The sequence below is a fragment of the Pholcus phalangioides genome, unplaced genomic scaffold (genome assembly GCF_987345545.1).
Source record: "Pholcus phalangioides strain wild (caught in Gottingen) unplaced genomic scaffold, Ppha-v1.0 ptg000011l_1, whole genome shotgun sequence".
NCBI lineage: Eukaryota > Metazoa > Arthropoda > Arachnida > Araneae > Pholcidae > Pholcus > Pholcus phalangioides.
This window is the reverse complement of record NW_028301604.1, coordinates 11,957,521-11,971,920: the sequence shown is the minus strand read 5'-3', so window position 1 is coordinate 11,971,920 and position 14,400 is coordinate 11,957,521. Positions and strand designations below refer to the sequence as shown.

General features: G+C 32.7%; 1 protein-coding gene across 1 annotated transcript in view; it reads right to left on the bottom strand.

Moving 5' to 3' along the window:
• The window catches only part of Rab7 (RAS oncogene family member Rab7), a 45,047-nt gene extending 31,886 nt beyond the window's left edge, over positions 1-13,161 (bottom strand). The window contains exon 1 of the mRNA XM_089239021.1: positions 12,943-13,161. The gene's annotated coding sequence lies outside the window, so the exon portion shown is untranslated. The remainder of the gene's footprint in view (positions 1-12,942) is intronic.
• Between the last annotated feature and the right edge of the window lie 1,239 nt (positions 13,162-14,400).

Below are 14,400 nucleotides of genomic sequence, written 5' to 3'. Positions count from 1 at the left end.
GAGGTCTTCAATCTCTAGGAGATGCTGGATTAAACAATGCCAATGTAATTCAAAGGCTTCCGCATTACTGGAAACATTGTAAACAATGGTGGTTAAATCAAAGGCCTGTAAAACTCAACCTTCTATGTATATTATGCATATCTAGAAAATTAGTTGCCATTACTACAAAAAACCATCAACCTTTAACCAGCATATTACAATTTATTGCATATGTAAATAAAAAATATTCATTTTTAAGTACTGCCTTGAATATGAATACAGCTGAAGGCTTATATTTGTACAGTGAAATGTTAGATTTATGCATAATTTTAATTTACAGATCCCATGATTTTTCTCGAATGGATTATACTAATGAGTTCAGATCAATTATTAGCAATTTAGGGTATAAAAATATTATCTATACTGGAGATATTAATATGGATATATTGAAGTCTGACACGGACAGTGATGAATACATGAGTCTCATGTCTGAATTTGGTTTTATATCCCACATAAATACACCAACAAGAAAGTCAGCGTGTTTAGATCACGTTTTCATTCGAAACGCGAGGTTAAATTATCGATTTGAAACAGCAGTATCAAAATTAGAGATAACGGATCATTTACCACTGGTTATTAAATGTAATCTTGGAACTGATACAAAACTTTTAAATAATAATCAAAATAATAAAAATCGGTTTTGTCAAAAGGTGGATTATGATAAGTTTGAAATATGTGTAAAAAATTATGTATTTGATGAAAACATTTTCAATGAGACTGATGCAAATGTATTATATGACAAATTTCTTGATATTGTGTTTAGGCATCGTAATTTCTGGACAAAACAGTCCAAATGCAAAACAGGAAATAATTTGAAAAGTGAATGGATTACATATGAATTGAAATGTATGGTCGATACTAAAGAAAGACTTTATAAAGTTTTTAAACGAAATCCTTCAGATCGTGATAAGGAAAATAATTACAAAAACTATAACAAACAGTTAAAAAAGAAGCTAAAAGCTGCAAAGGATGCTTTTTACTATAATAAATTTATAAAATGTGGTAACGACATCAAGAAACAATGGAAAGTTACTAATGATATCATAAATCGAAAAATAAATAAAATAGTACTTCCAGTAAATACTAATTCTAAAACAGGGAATGAAATGAATGAATTTTTTATCAATTCTGCAATAACCGAAGATTCTGAGTTAATAGATGAAATAGAGCTTCTAGTACCAAACCAGTATAATTCTATAGTTGTTACTGAGATAGAGGAAAGGAATGTAAAGAATTTAATAAACATACTTGAGAATAATAAAGCGGTTGGTTATGATGGAATCACTCCAAAAATGCTAAAAATTGTCAGTAAATACCATTTAAAGTTTATAACCCACATTATAAACTCTTCAATTCTCAATGGAGTTTTTATTGATAAATTAAAATGTGCTCTTGTTATACCCATTCATAAATCAGGTAATGTCAATGATTTCAAAAACTATCGTCCGATCTCTATTTTGCCCGTTTTTTCGAAAATTTTGGAAAAGATAATGAAACACAAAATTATAAATTTTCTAAATCAATTTAATTTTTTCTCGAGCAATCAGTTCGGTTTTCTTGAAAATAAGAATACCGAGATGGCAATTTTGAAATTCTCAGCAAAAGTATATGAAAGTATTAACGAGAGCAAAAGAACCCTTGCTATGTTTTTAGATTTAAAAAAAGCCTTTGATAGTGTCGATCATCCAATTCTTATGCATAAGTTATATTGTTCAGGTCTGAGAGGCAACACTTATCACTGGTTTAAAACTTATCTGTCAAATAGAATGCAAGCAGTTAAAATAAATGATACAATAGGTACATACAGGATTGTTAAAACTGGCGTCCCACAGGGTTCTGTTCTTGGACCGATTTTATTTCTAATCTTTGTTAATGATATCAATAACCTGGATCTACATGGTGATTTGATTAGCTATGCCGATGACACAGCTATTGTTTTGTCAGAACAAACGTATACCATGCTGAAATCTGATACTGAAGAAGATTTAACAAAAATTAACACTTGGTTGAGGCATAATAAGTTAACCTTGAATCTCAACAAAACTAAATACATAAATTTTCAATTATACAATAGAAATATTGAAACACTTATAATTCGATGCCATGAGTTGGGATGTTCTGATGACCAATGTTTTTGTCCGATTATCTCGGAAACTGAAGAGTATAAATATTTAGGAGTCACTATAAACAAAAATTTGAAATGGAACTCTCATGCAACTGCACTTAGTAACAAAATAAAATACATGAATGTTCGTTTATATTGCTTAAAAAATATTATATCTCCTCAATTTATTCATACACTTTATTTTGCTTGGTTCTACTCATTTATTCAATATGCTATATGTGTTTGGGGAGGTGATTACGAGTCCAATTTAAATGTTTTAATAAGTGCTCTGAAAAAAACTATAAATATTATTTCCTCTCGTAACCCTACACCATCTGCCTATAATTATAAATCAGACTATAGATTTAATATTGAAAAATTGTATATATACCGAAGTCTAATGTTTATTTATAAAAATCCTACTTGGTTTGAAATCAAGCAATGCCCAACAAACACACGTCTCCGTCGAGGTTTTCAATATAATATTATACAACCTAAAAAAACATTAACCCAAAAGCAATTTATATATTTGGCTCCATTATATTTTAATAACCTGCCAAATGAAATAAAATATGAAAATAAATTAAGAGCTTTCAAACAATTAATTATCAATTATATTAATATTTTACTACAATAGCAAGGTACTTCTCGGCCCTCAGTATACAGTGTTGTGTCACCTAGGCCTTTGAAATATTTGTCTATCTCTATACTTGTATTTTGCTTAGTACTTGTTAGTAGCCTATATGAAAGTGTTTGCCACCACAGAAAAATTTATGTCTGTATACTCTGGACGGATCAAGCGATCCCTTGAGTAGAATACTGTATTTATATATATTGTTTTTTTTTTTTTCTTAATAAACTATTCTTTATATATATATATATATATATATATATATATATATATATATATATATATATATATATATATATATATATATATATATATATATATATATATATATATAATTGTTCCCCAACAAACACGACTGAGGATATGCATAAGTTAAGAGTACTTCCATCTAGCTTATACGTTCAAAAGTGTCAAAGTGGTGCTAGGCGTAATTGCTTGTACAGGCCTATATGTATGAATTTAAAAGTTGTCGGCCCAATTGTTTCCTGTGGATTTTTGTACGTAAAGACTTTGTGTGTGACTTCTATTTTTTTTCTGATAGATTGCAAAGAATAACAGTGAGCAGAGGCATATGTATGGAGGGAAGCTAATATTTATGGAATGGGCTGTAACACAGAGTGGCAAGTTCTGAAAAGCGACAAAGTTCCGTTATTGGTGGGCAAGAACATTAAATTAGAATGGGAAAAGGACGGTAAGATTTGAATAGCTTGCAGGCAACAAGGCCAGAAATTCGCCTCTGACAATAAACTTCATGATTCTTATGAAAACAAGAGAAGACAAGATTTCTGGAATTAAATAACAAACCAAAGATGGTTTTAAAGATGATTTTATAAGCAGTGCTCTGCCTCCTTAAAAGCCTCTTATTTTAGCATTGACATGCTCAGATATTTTGTATAGTTAACTTTTCAATGGAACGCTTTTTTTCCCTATACCCCTTAGTTACACCTGCTGAAAATCAAAAGAACCTACTTCATTAAAAAAAGATGACATTTTGAATGGGGTTTAGTAATTTCTTTTGTGCCCGCCTCAAAAGTAAAATCAAGAATGTCGTCAGTTTTCTTACTTGAATTATTAAAAAGTTTCATCAGGCGACATTGTTTAAAATTGTGAAATCAAAATATATTTTACAGTGAAAAAATAAATGACTACTATATGGCTAATAGCTTGCATCTGTCATGGCATCCGACAAGGTTGCCTACTATCAATAGGGTTATTTAATGCCTTCTCAGAACTAATTTTAAACAAGGCTTTTGATGAATACAATGCTGGTATCCAAATAGAGGGCCAGATAGTGAAAATGATAAAGTTTGCAGATGACCTTGTTCTCTTGGTAGGATGCCTGGCAATGTTGACAAGACAACTATGGCGGATCAACTTCAAGGTCCCAAAGTTCCCATTGCTTTACAACAAAAATTAAAAGGTAAACTACACCAAGTATCATTATTTAAGTAGTTGGGGAGCTTGATCACGGAAGATAGCTACTGCAGCAATGACATAAGATATAAAATCGCCTTTGCTAAACAAGGATTATTAAGTAACAAACTTACTGATTAAACTACAGAAACGCCTGATTAAGGTATATGTGTGGTCAACCGCACTATACGGATCCGAGTATAATCTGACCATAAACAAGAGAGATGTGAAACGATTGGAAGAACTGGAACACGAGCTGGACATCAGGGTATGAAAAAATGATTGAAAAATATTTTTTTTTTATTAAAAATCAACCGACTGCTATTAAAAAAAATTTCGTTAATCATATAAGAATGCATATTTTCATATAGCCCAACTGCTTTTTCCCCCAATCGGTCAAATTTAATTAGGTATTAATGAATAAACTACAAGCAGGGTTCAAGCTACGGTCGCATTTTTTGCAAAATGCGAAATAAAATCATAGAATGTGAAAGTAGCAGCCACTTTCGTAAAAATGCATACAGGAGGTACGAAACGAATACACATCCAACCATCAATCATTACATTAGCATTGTAACATTTTGCTAAAGCTTTCTCCCTTCCCCCCCCCCTTTTCACTTTTTTGCAAAAGGAATTTTTTATCCAGCTTAAACCCTGACTACAAGCAGAAAATACAAACACCAAAAATCTGTTATACAACATGTGAAAGGTCATCGAGCCCAAATTAACTTTATGTATTAAAATTTTTTTTTATACAGAAAAGTGTTTTTAATGAGACACCCCCCCCCCCTCCATTAAAGTGAATGAGTGGTGTCAACTCAGTATCACATGTGTGATGCAGGTATCTCAATTCACTGGATGCACAACCAAAGGACCATTCAGCATAAACCATTCAAATTGACAAGACTGTTTCTTGCACAATTGGTGGATGTGTTTCAGACTTGCATAATGTTGCTTAATTGTTTACAAATTTTTATTCTTTCACAGATTTAATGGGTTTTGGTAAAAAATATGCAAACTCAAAATTTTAATATGAAAAGTAAAGTCGAAACCCAATGATATTTATGTTGGTACAACATGAGTAGTTGGGGCATAGAATTCACGGCTTTGTACAAAAACATAATTCCCGTTTTTCAATCAGGGGAACCCTAGTGCCACATTGTAATGCATTGAAAATACTTAGTGCAGTTTAGCTTTAAATGCCAAGTTAAACTCCCTATATTTTTCAGCCATTTTTTCCACGCACAAAATCTAGAAATAGAGCAGTTTTCTTTCTGCACTGTATCTAGGGATTAAGTCTCCCTATATTACCCACAAAAGATAGTCTATACTTCTTTTAATCACAAACTTTTCCCACATATCAATAAAACGCATATCATACCGTTACTTTTACTTCAATATCATTGAAATTGCATGAAGAAAAAACAATTTAAATTTGATTTAAATCTGATTTTTTTTAATCAAGTGATTTAAATTGGCATATCCTGCTGGACATTGAAAAGGTCAAATTCACAAGTAATTACACAGGTTCGAGAAAATCACCAAATCCTGGAAAAGATTAAATACAGATGCCTACACTGGTTAGGACATGTTCTCCGGCACGCAGATTGTAGTAAGAACTGATGGAAGGCAGGATTAAAGGAGAGGAAGGCCCAGTCACCTGGATCTCAACGCTACTAAATGGTGCAGATTATACCAGCTATAACCAACTAAAGAACAAAGCCCAAGACATGAGTGGTGGCTGCTCAACATGGAGACGAACCAGTCTTAGGATCGAAGTACCATTAATGATTATATGGCTAATAATTTTGTTTACATTTATGTGTGGTTTGTCAATATAAACCAAGCTTGTTTCTCAGCAATGCAAGACTGCTTATTCATTTTTCACTGTCTGGACTATTGAGCATTATCATTGAATTAAGAAATCATTAAATAGGCAACTTAGAGTTTCACTAATTTAATTACATGTCAGTTTTAAAATAAAGTAAAACAATCCAAACAAGAAAATATTTTTTAAAAATTAAATACAAAAGTCACAAGTATAAAGCAAAACAAGATAGCTGATTAATTGAGGAATGTTTATACTTAAAACAGTTATAATTCATCTTAAAGAAATTTGACCCTCGAGAACATGTGCAACCTGACCAGTCCTCATTTTTAAAAAAAAATCAATCTGCCACAATTTAAGCTATTTTGAAAATTAAATTTTTGAATCACCATATCAGGATGAGAGAACATCTTCAGACATTAGTTTTCATGAACGTGTGATTAAAATATGTAACCAGGTATGCACATCCCCCTTCCCCCAATAAGCTCTGCTCTCGTTTCTAAAAATCTCAAATTTCAATACCCATTAATTAACCTATTTGCACGGTGAAGAAACATGTCTGCAAAACTGAGTACCCCTTTTACTGAGGACAGAATAATCTGCCAGCACACCAAAAGCTTCTTTCTTAATTGATGCTTAAAGATATGGGACACTTGACTATTCCAGAAAAAGCATAGAAATATTTTAAAAACATTTAATAATACGGAGATATTAAAAGTATTTCAGTGATTTAATACATAAATTATGAAAACCTGCCTTTCCATGAACAGGATATCTTTCAATTAAAATAAAACAATAGGTCTACATGTTCTATAGACTGATTCTATGCAACTATCAGAAGCATACTGAATCAACAAGGCTTGGCAAATCGGGAAAAAAATTAACAGCCAATAAATTTATGACTTTTTTTTAATAATGGGTCAAAGTAGGGTTCCCCCTTGGAATTAGTGAACCCTTTTCAATGTTGGTTGACACGTTCACATAAATTTAGAAACTTGCGATATCCTGAAATTCAAATTTAATAATCACAAATGGAAAATTTCAAGCACCGATACCAATTTATTAGTCAACCTAACAACTAGGCCAGTGAAAAGGTTATGGTATTTTACCATTATTGGCTACACATATAAAATTAGAATCTGAACCTGTCAGGACCTTGTGTTAACGAAGGTTAAAATACTGATTAATATACAGATTAACTTCAGTTCAATAAATTTTTATTTCAAAACCTTATTATTGAAAAAAACTTATAAAGTGAAACAGTGACATCTCAAGTTGCAAGTTTGATTTGTTTCTGAAAGTTACTTGCCCCAAATCAGAATGAGCCAAAAACTGATGTATGTCACAAAACAGTCAATGCTGCTGTAGAACAATTTCAAGAAAAATATTGAAAACGTATTATGGTAATTTTTACTGCAGAACATTTCCAGTTAGCCGAGGGCTTTTTACAGAACAATGCAAAACATTTTGCTTTTGGGGGTTACTTGTATCGTTAAAACCCCTTATTTGAAAATACTGTACTTTTTTTAAAATACAAGAGCTTTCATACGTAAAATGGACTTTCACAAGTGTTGCAAGTTTGTCTACAAGTTTTAACCAAAAATTAAGTTAACTTAAATCAATTGCTGGCTGACTCTCTTAACTTAAAAAACAATTGCAACAATGTCACTGCTTACCCTTTTCAGCTACAACACAATAAACATTTAACCATTTCTAAGCTCAATAAATGTATTGAAAAAAACTAACAAAATACATTGCTAAAAAATTACGAAATGCATGGAAAATTACTTATGACCAAAAATATAAACTAATTTTTTTTTTTATCAGCACATCAAAAAAATGTAATATAAGCTTGATTCTAAAAAAACTGGTGGCTCTCTAGCCTTCACATCATTCTTCAGACCCATTATACTTCTTTCTCACCAGAGGAAGTTGATACAAAAAGGTATTCACAAGAATGATCAAATTTATGAAAGACAGACTAAACCTAAAACAAATAATTTCAAGGAATAACAAAGTAAAAATATGTCAACTCATAAGGACAATTTAGTGCATTCATATATTACTGAATATCGGATCTCCTTTAAATTAAAATTCAACCTTCAATACAAATTAAACATGGATGCCTCTATCAAAATGAGCCGAGACTATCAAACTATCAAATTTTTGAATGCACATTCATCTCGACATTTCAGGTCAAGATGATATAAATTCTATAGCCGTGACAAGATTGCTCGAACAAAATTGTAGTTGGCTAATTCAAAGAATTCAATAATTTGTCTCAAATAGACATATATATATATATAGAAGTCCAGTTTACATAGGAACCATTCAATCTACTTAAACAGGGTTGAACAGAACGCAACTGTTTCTGCAGATTATTGGAGAGGTGTATAGGCAGCCAGGGTTGTTTGGTTTAAACCACGTTGGTTTAAACCATGGTTTAAACCTTGGTTTTAACCAACTGGTTTTTTTAAAAAAACCACTTTGGTTTTTTTTCAAAAAATCAGATAAAAGTGGCCCAAATATCATTTTTTTCCCTCAAAAATATCAGATTTGTTCATTATTAGCCAAAATGTTTCATTTTTACCTCATTTTATATCCTTGGGGTACATTCTGACGGTATATCTTTAAATGACATAAGATTTTATAAGTGGTTTTTTTCAAAAAGTCTCATAAAAGTGGCCAGAATATATATATATTTTTCATATGAAGTATCTTAGTCATTTAAAGTTATATATAAAAGCCAAAATTTCTCATTCTTACAACATTTTCTAACCTTTGGCTACATTCTGATGCTCTATCTTTAGCAAATTCATGAATAAGGATTGCATCACACATCTAAATGTAGTGGTGTATTATCTCACAGGGTTTCTTTTTCCCTTCACAAAGAAGCAGCTACAGTAGTGACACCATCATGCTAGGGGCAAGTGGTCCTATAATCCAATAAAGACACCAGCTGTCCTTAAAGGACAAAGACTAGTGTACTAGTTGTTACATTACCTCACATACATTTTCATTCCCATAAGAAGTAGCACATCTCCTACTGTATATCTCCCAGTCTTAATATATTCAATAGTTGTTTTTTTTATAATTTCACACACACACTGTTAAGCCCAGTTAATCAAGGTTCTACTGTGTAGTAGTAACAGATTTATAAAAAATAATCAGCTATATACAGGGTGATTATAATTTAAGTTTTGATTCCAAAACTATACAATAAGTACTGATCGGAATGACCTGAAAATTTGCATGGAATTTCCTGAAGCAATGGACGTTTCTTTCGCAAAAGAAAAAAGTGCAAAATGTGCAAGTAGACGATGCTGTACTTGGCCAGCAGTATAATCTATTTTGTGCAACCACATCATTTCGGCACTTCCACAGCATCAGTGTGTGGATAGAACTTCTATCAAGATGCACATTGCAATACCAGCAAAGCAGCTGCTGAAGACCCATTTTGACAGGATGCACCTTAACCCTTGCAACTTCTGGCTGTGAGGGTACCTCAAAATGTTATAAACAGTGGTCAGATTGCAAACTTTGGTGAATTGTAATCTCCAGCACATTCCCTATATGTTAGAAGTTCCTCATTCCTCAGGAATATGAACGGGGGAAAGGGGACGCGTTTGGTTTAATAAAGCTGAATTGCAAGCACATCCACATTATGACCATGGCATACTCCGATTCTGCTGTTGAACAAGAATATTTGTACTTTCAGCCTCATAGCCAGAACACGCGGTGGACAACATATTTAACATTTTTTGAGTAAGTTGTAGTTATTTGTTCAATTACTTCATTTTTTTTGTGATGTTTCCGTGAATTATGGACTCGTGCAATGCTATAATTAAGTTATAATTTTCCCATGACTGGCTATCGTTTCCATTCTGCAAGCAAATTTCCCACGTGTTGGATGATGTCATTAATTTTACATTTTTAAGTATTTTTTCCCCTTTATCAAATAAAATTGAATTTTTTCAGGAATATTCATGTCAATTTTCAAGTCATTCTGACAATCGTTCTTTTTTTACAGTGTTTTGATATCAGAACCTTAGTTATAATCACCCTGTATATCGTAAATCATCGTTAATTAATCTGCATTATTTATGCTTCATTAAATGCATTATATTCACCTAATTTGTATTACTTTTTGCAAAATAGCTTCGTAATTAAGTATACTGAAAGTAACTGGAGAAAAACCTTTATATATTATATGATTAATAACAACATTAAAAGAATTTTCAAACACACAGTAATCCATTGAGTTAAGCAAAAAATAATTAAATGGCAAAATGGTTTTTGTTAAAATGTAATAAATAATTATTGATTAATTAGCATGGGAATAGTGTTAATTGCATTAATAAACATTTTATTTTAGTTAATTATTACAAGTTTGAATGATTTTTCAGAAATTTCATTGTTTTTAATGTTAATACTATTTAAACCAAAAAAACCTGGTTTAAACCAAAAAAACCTGGTTTAAACCAAAAAAACCCGGTTTTTTGGTTTTTTTGAAAAAAAACGGTTTTTTTACCAACCCTGATAGGCACACAGAACCTAGGGCTGAGGTTATTTTAAACCCCCCCCCCCCAATAAATTTTATAAGGGGGCTCAGCTCCTCCAATAATTTCTGGAAAAAAATGTAATGCACCCTCTTTCATCTACGTATGCGCCAGTCCCAGATATACAGGATAGCCAACAACTTTCAGCCCTCCCAACGTTTTCTTCACGACAGCGCCTCTGGAGATGTGAACCATGAATCCTCCCTCAAAAAAAGGTTTTTAATGAATATCTTTTCCCTTTGGGGGGGGGGGGGGGGGGAGTTTCCATGCAGGTCACCAAAGCAACCCCTCAATCTTACACACAAACTGGACTAGAGAAAGAGAAAGGGTTAAATAACTGGGAAAAAGTATAATGCATACATCAGCAATACAAAGTTGTGCACTTGTGACCTAATATACATGCGAGTATGTATCGACATCGTACCACCACAGACCTCAAAATCTATCTACTTATGAATGCATAGATAAATTAACCCTATTCCAGTTTAATAGATTGAATATATAATGCATATGTGTAATCTTTCATTGATGCGCCCCCCCCCCGACACCAATACAAATAAGCTTTTCACACGATTGCAATCTCCTTGGTTCGGACAAAATTATATTACATATTACGCAGTTCCCTCAATGTTGTGGCTCTCGAACAGCAGCCATTTATGACTGTAAAAGTATCATTTTCAGATGCTAATGCTTTTTTTTCATTGGATAGTGTTCAGTGTTTTGTTTTGATTACTCCATTGAAATCATTAGAGTTCAACTTATATGCCCCTTACTGTTATTTTCATAAACATACCAACGTTGTGATTGCAAGTAGCAATTCAGACTTTATATACTCTCAAAATTTCCCACGTTAACAAATTTTAACCAATTTTTCCGAGTTATCGTCACTGATTTGCATATTTAAATATTTGAGATGATTAAAAAGAAATTTATCAATTTAAAATTAAGGAAGGATGCAAAGCCACGTGACCATGTGTCATACCCTGACTTATGCCAATGATTTGTCTCAAAACAAACATTGAAAATTATTTAAATGCAGATGTTTTTACTTACGATGCCCCTTCGTCAGACGAAGGTAATTGTGTAGAGATTTTCTATATTCTTTATCTATTCATCTTTCCGATGTTACTTATCACAGAGAAGCATCTTTACAAGAGGGGACAGGCAAAATTATTTTTCGGGCTTTTCATTTTATTCCATGAAAGACCAAATAAAAAATATTGCATGCATATTAATCAAATTTTCAACAGTGCAAAAAGCTTCTGTTTGACTTGGGTCCGGTCTCGAATCCCATGGGTTTTTTTTACAGCACAAGTCCATGAAAAACTTGCAGGAAAGTTTGATTAAAAAAAAGCTGAGGTTGCACTTCATTCTTAAAATACCAGTCTTCAATATAAAAAAGTTTGAAATTAACCTGTACTTTATCTTTGAAAAGAATTCTGGCTGGCACAAGGGAAATATTTGTGGAAAAGAATCATTTGAATTACGATTATAAATTTTTTCTTATGGGGAAAGTTTGCTTTACGTGTGTTTCAGGTTAAAAGAATGTTGAAGGAACAATATACTTGTGAACTGCTGCAATGTGTGAAATGGCCCACCCTGAACAAATCTGTTTTTCCTCCCTTGTACAAGAAAGAGAAAAAAAATCCATGCCCTTTTTCCTCACTCTAAACAGTGAAGTGAAATAACTCATGAAAGCATACATATATCTCGCAAAACATTTAACAGTCTCATTTAATATTTTCCATACCAGAATAGAGTTATAGAAATTATTCCTCAGCATAGCAGTTTGGGTACTCATAAAACTAAATTTTGAATTCTAATAAGAATTAAGGAAAAAAAAACAAATTGCAAAAATTTCTAGTACATTAGGAGAAATTACTTAATTATAAAAATTATATTAGTTCAATACCTGTAATTTGGGAGAAGCCTTCCACAAAATAGTTTTCCTAACAATGCCCACCCCTTTTGACCACAAAGAAAAATCATTTCCTCATAATTCACACATTAACTACTTATTTGAGACAACAAACTCTATTAATAGAAAAACTTTCGCAAAAACAAATTCATAAATTATATTTTCTCTAGGATAACAGTAAAATTCACATTCACAACATTTTTTTTTTTTTTTTTACTGTATTACGTAAGGTATTGTTTACGCCTACCATGTAAAACTAATAAATTGGTAACTTAAAATTTGAAAATTTAAATAACTAACTGCTCACTATATTAGCGAATATAAAGAAATTAAATTACAAAACTAGAAAAAAAAAAAAAAATTGAAAGCTTGGCAAGGCAATAGCGAATAGCATACACAACTCCCAGCTGATCAGACATTTACAAACATATTATTGATGTCGATCCTTACCTAAATAATTATCCGGACTAATTAGCAATATAATAGAAAAGGTGCGGTGCCTAATTGATGGACCTAATGAAAAGCAACAATTCTAGAATACACCTCCTCAATACTTTTAACATACGTTGTATTCATCAAATAGATTACGACACAAAAGAAAGCTGTTGTCTTATCACGCCCGTCACGTTAAAATGGCGCTGATCTCGAGGGAATTACTAATGCAATTTGCGTGCTGCCAATGCTGATACAATCTGATTTGGTATTGTAGAGCGAATTTCGTATTTTTGTGCCAGACATATATATCCGAACTATCGCAATTCACCACCCAGCTAGAAATATTTTATCCAGACCATACGTTATCTAGAAAAATATGGCGAATAAATTTCCGAAGTAGGGGGGCAATAAAAGGGATTCTTATTTAAAAAAAAGTGTGCACAAACATCAGCAAAGTTGTATTATGGGCTTATGCTGACCAGAATTGCAACTAGATGCTTTTGTAGCCAGAACAAGCACGCATTTTGGTGCCCTTAGCACAGGGATGGTACTGGACATATTTTAAGTGTAAGCAAATAATATTTTGGTGCTAAAAAACCACCCTAAAGAAGCTGGCTCCTTCTGTGGCTGCATAGTTCGCACGATATAAGGTCCGGCCCTTTTCGGGCATGGCCGTAACTGTGGGTAGGGGAGCAGAATGTCTGCTGTCCCGGAAATAGACATGAAAAACATGGTATTTCCTGTTTTTCAATGTCTTCCCTCAACTTCGCTCATGGCTCAGGATATGAAGGGGCGTCAAATTCGCCCCTTTCACGCTTGAAGTATCATTTGGGAGCGCCAAAACTTGCACATGTCCCTGCTAAACGAGCATCTAGTTGTGGGCCTGCCCCCCCCGAGTTATTTTGAGGGTGCGTTTAAGCCCTTAATGATCACGAACGAGATATCTTGTCCAAACGCGAGTGGAAGAAATTCGTCAGTTCACCCTGTTTTTTCTCTTTTTTTCATCATCGCGAAGCTTAATTGTAACCCTATCAACGGAAGTTATTTTTTTTTTCCTCTCCGTTCTTTCTGTACTCCTGTGTTTAGTGATTTTCCCCAAAAATATAATCAGGAGTGGCTCGAGCTTACCGGCAGCCCGGGTGCAAGGATTCACGTGCCACCTCTAAAGACGATATTGGTGGAAGACCGCAAGCTGGGGGACCCTGAAACGAACCTATTATTTTAATATGAAGCTTCACATTGTTGTTTACAAAGCAAAATACGCGTTAACATACGTCCCGCTTTTTAGTCCTAGATTATTCTATCTTAATTATGCCAGATAACTTGATCCAGATTACAGCTGTTATCGATGATCCATCATTATTTACACTTATCTTGTAAAAAGCAAATATATTAAGGCGACATTCATCGAAAAATGTATTTCAAAAGCGTTTCTAGTGCTCCAGAGACCAGAAAAGTGAGAATTTTTTCTAT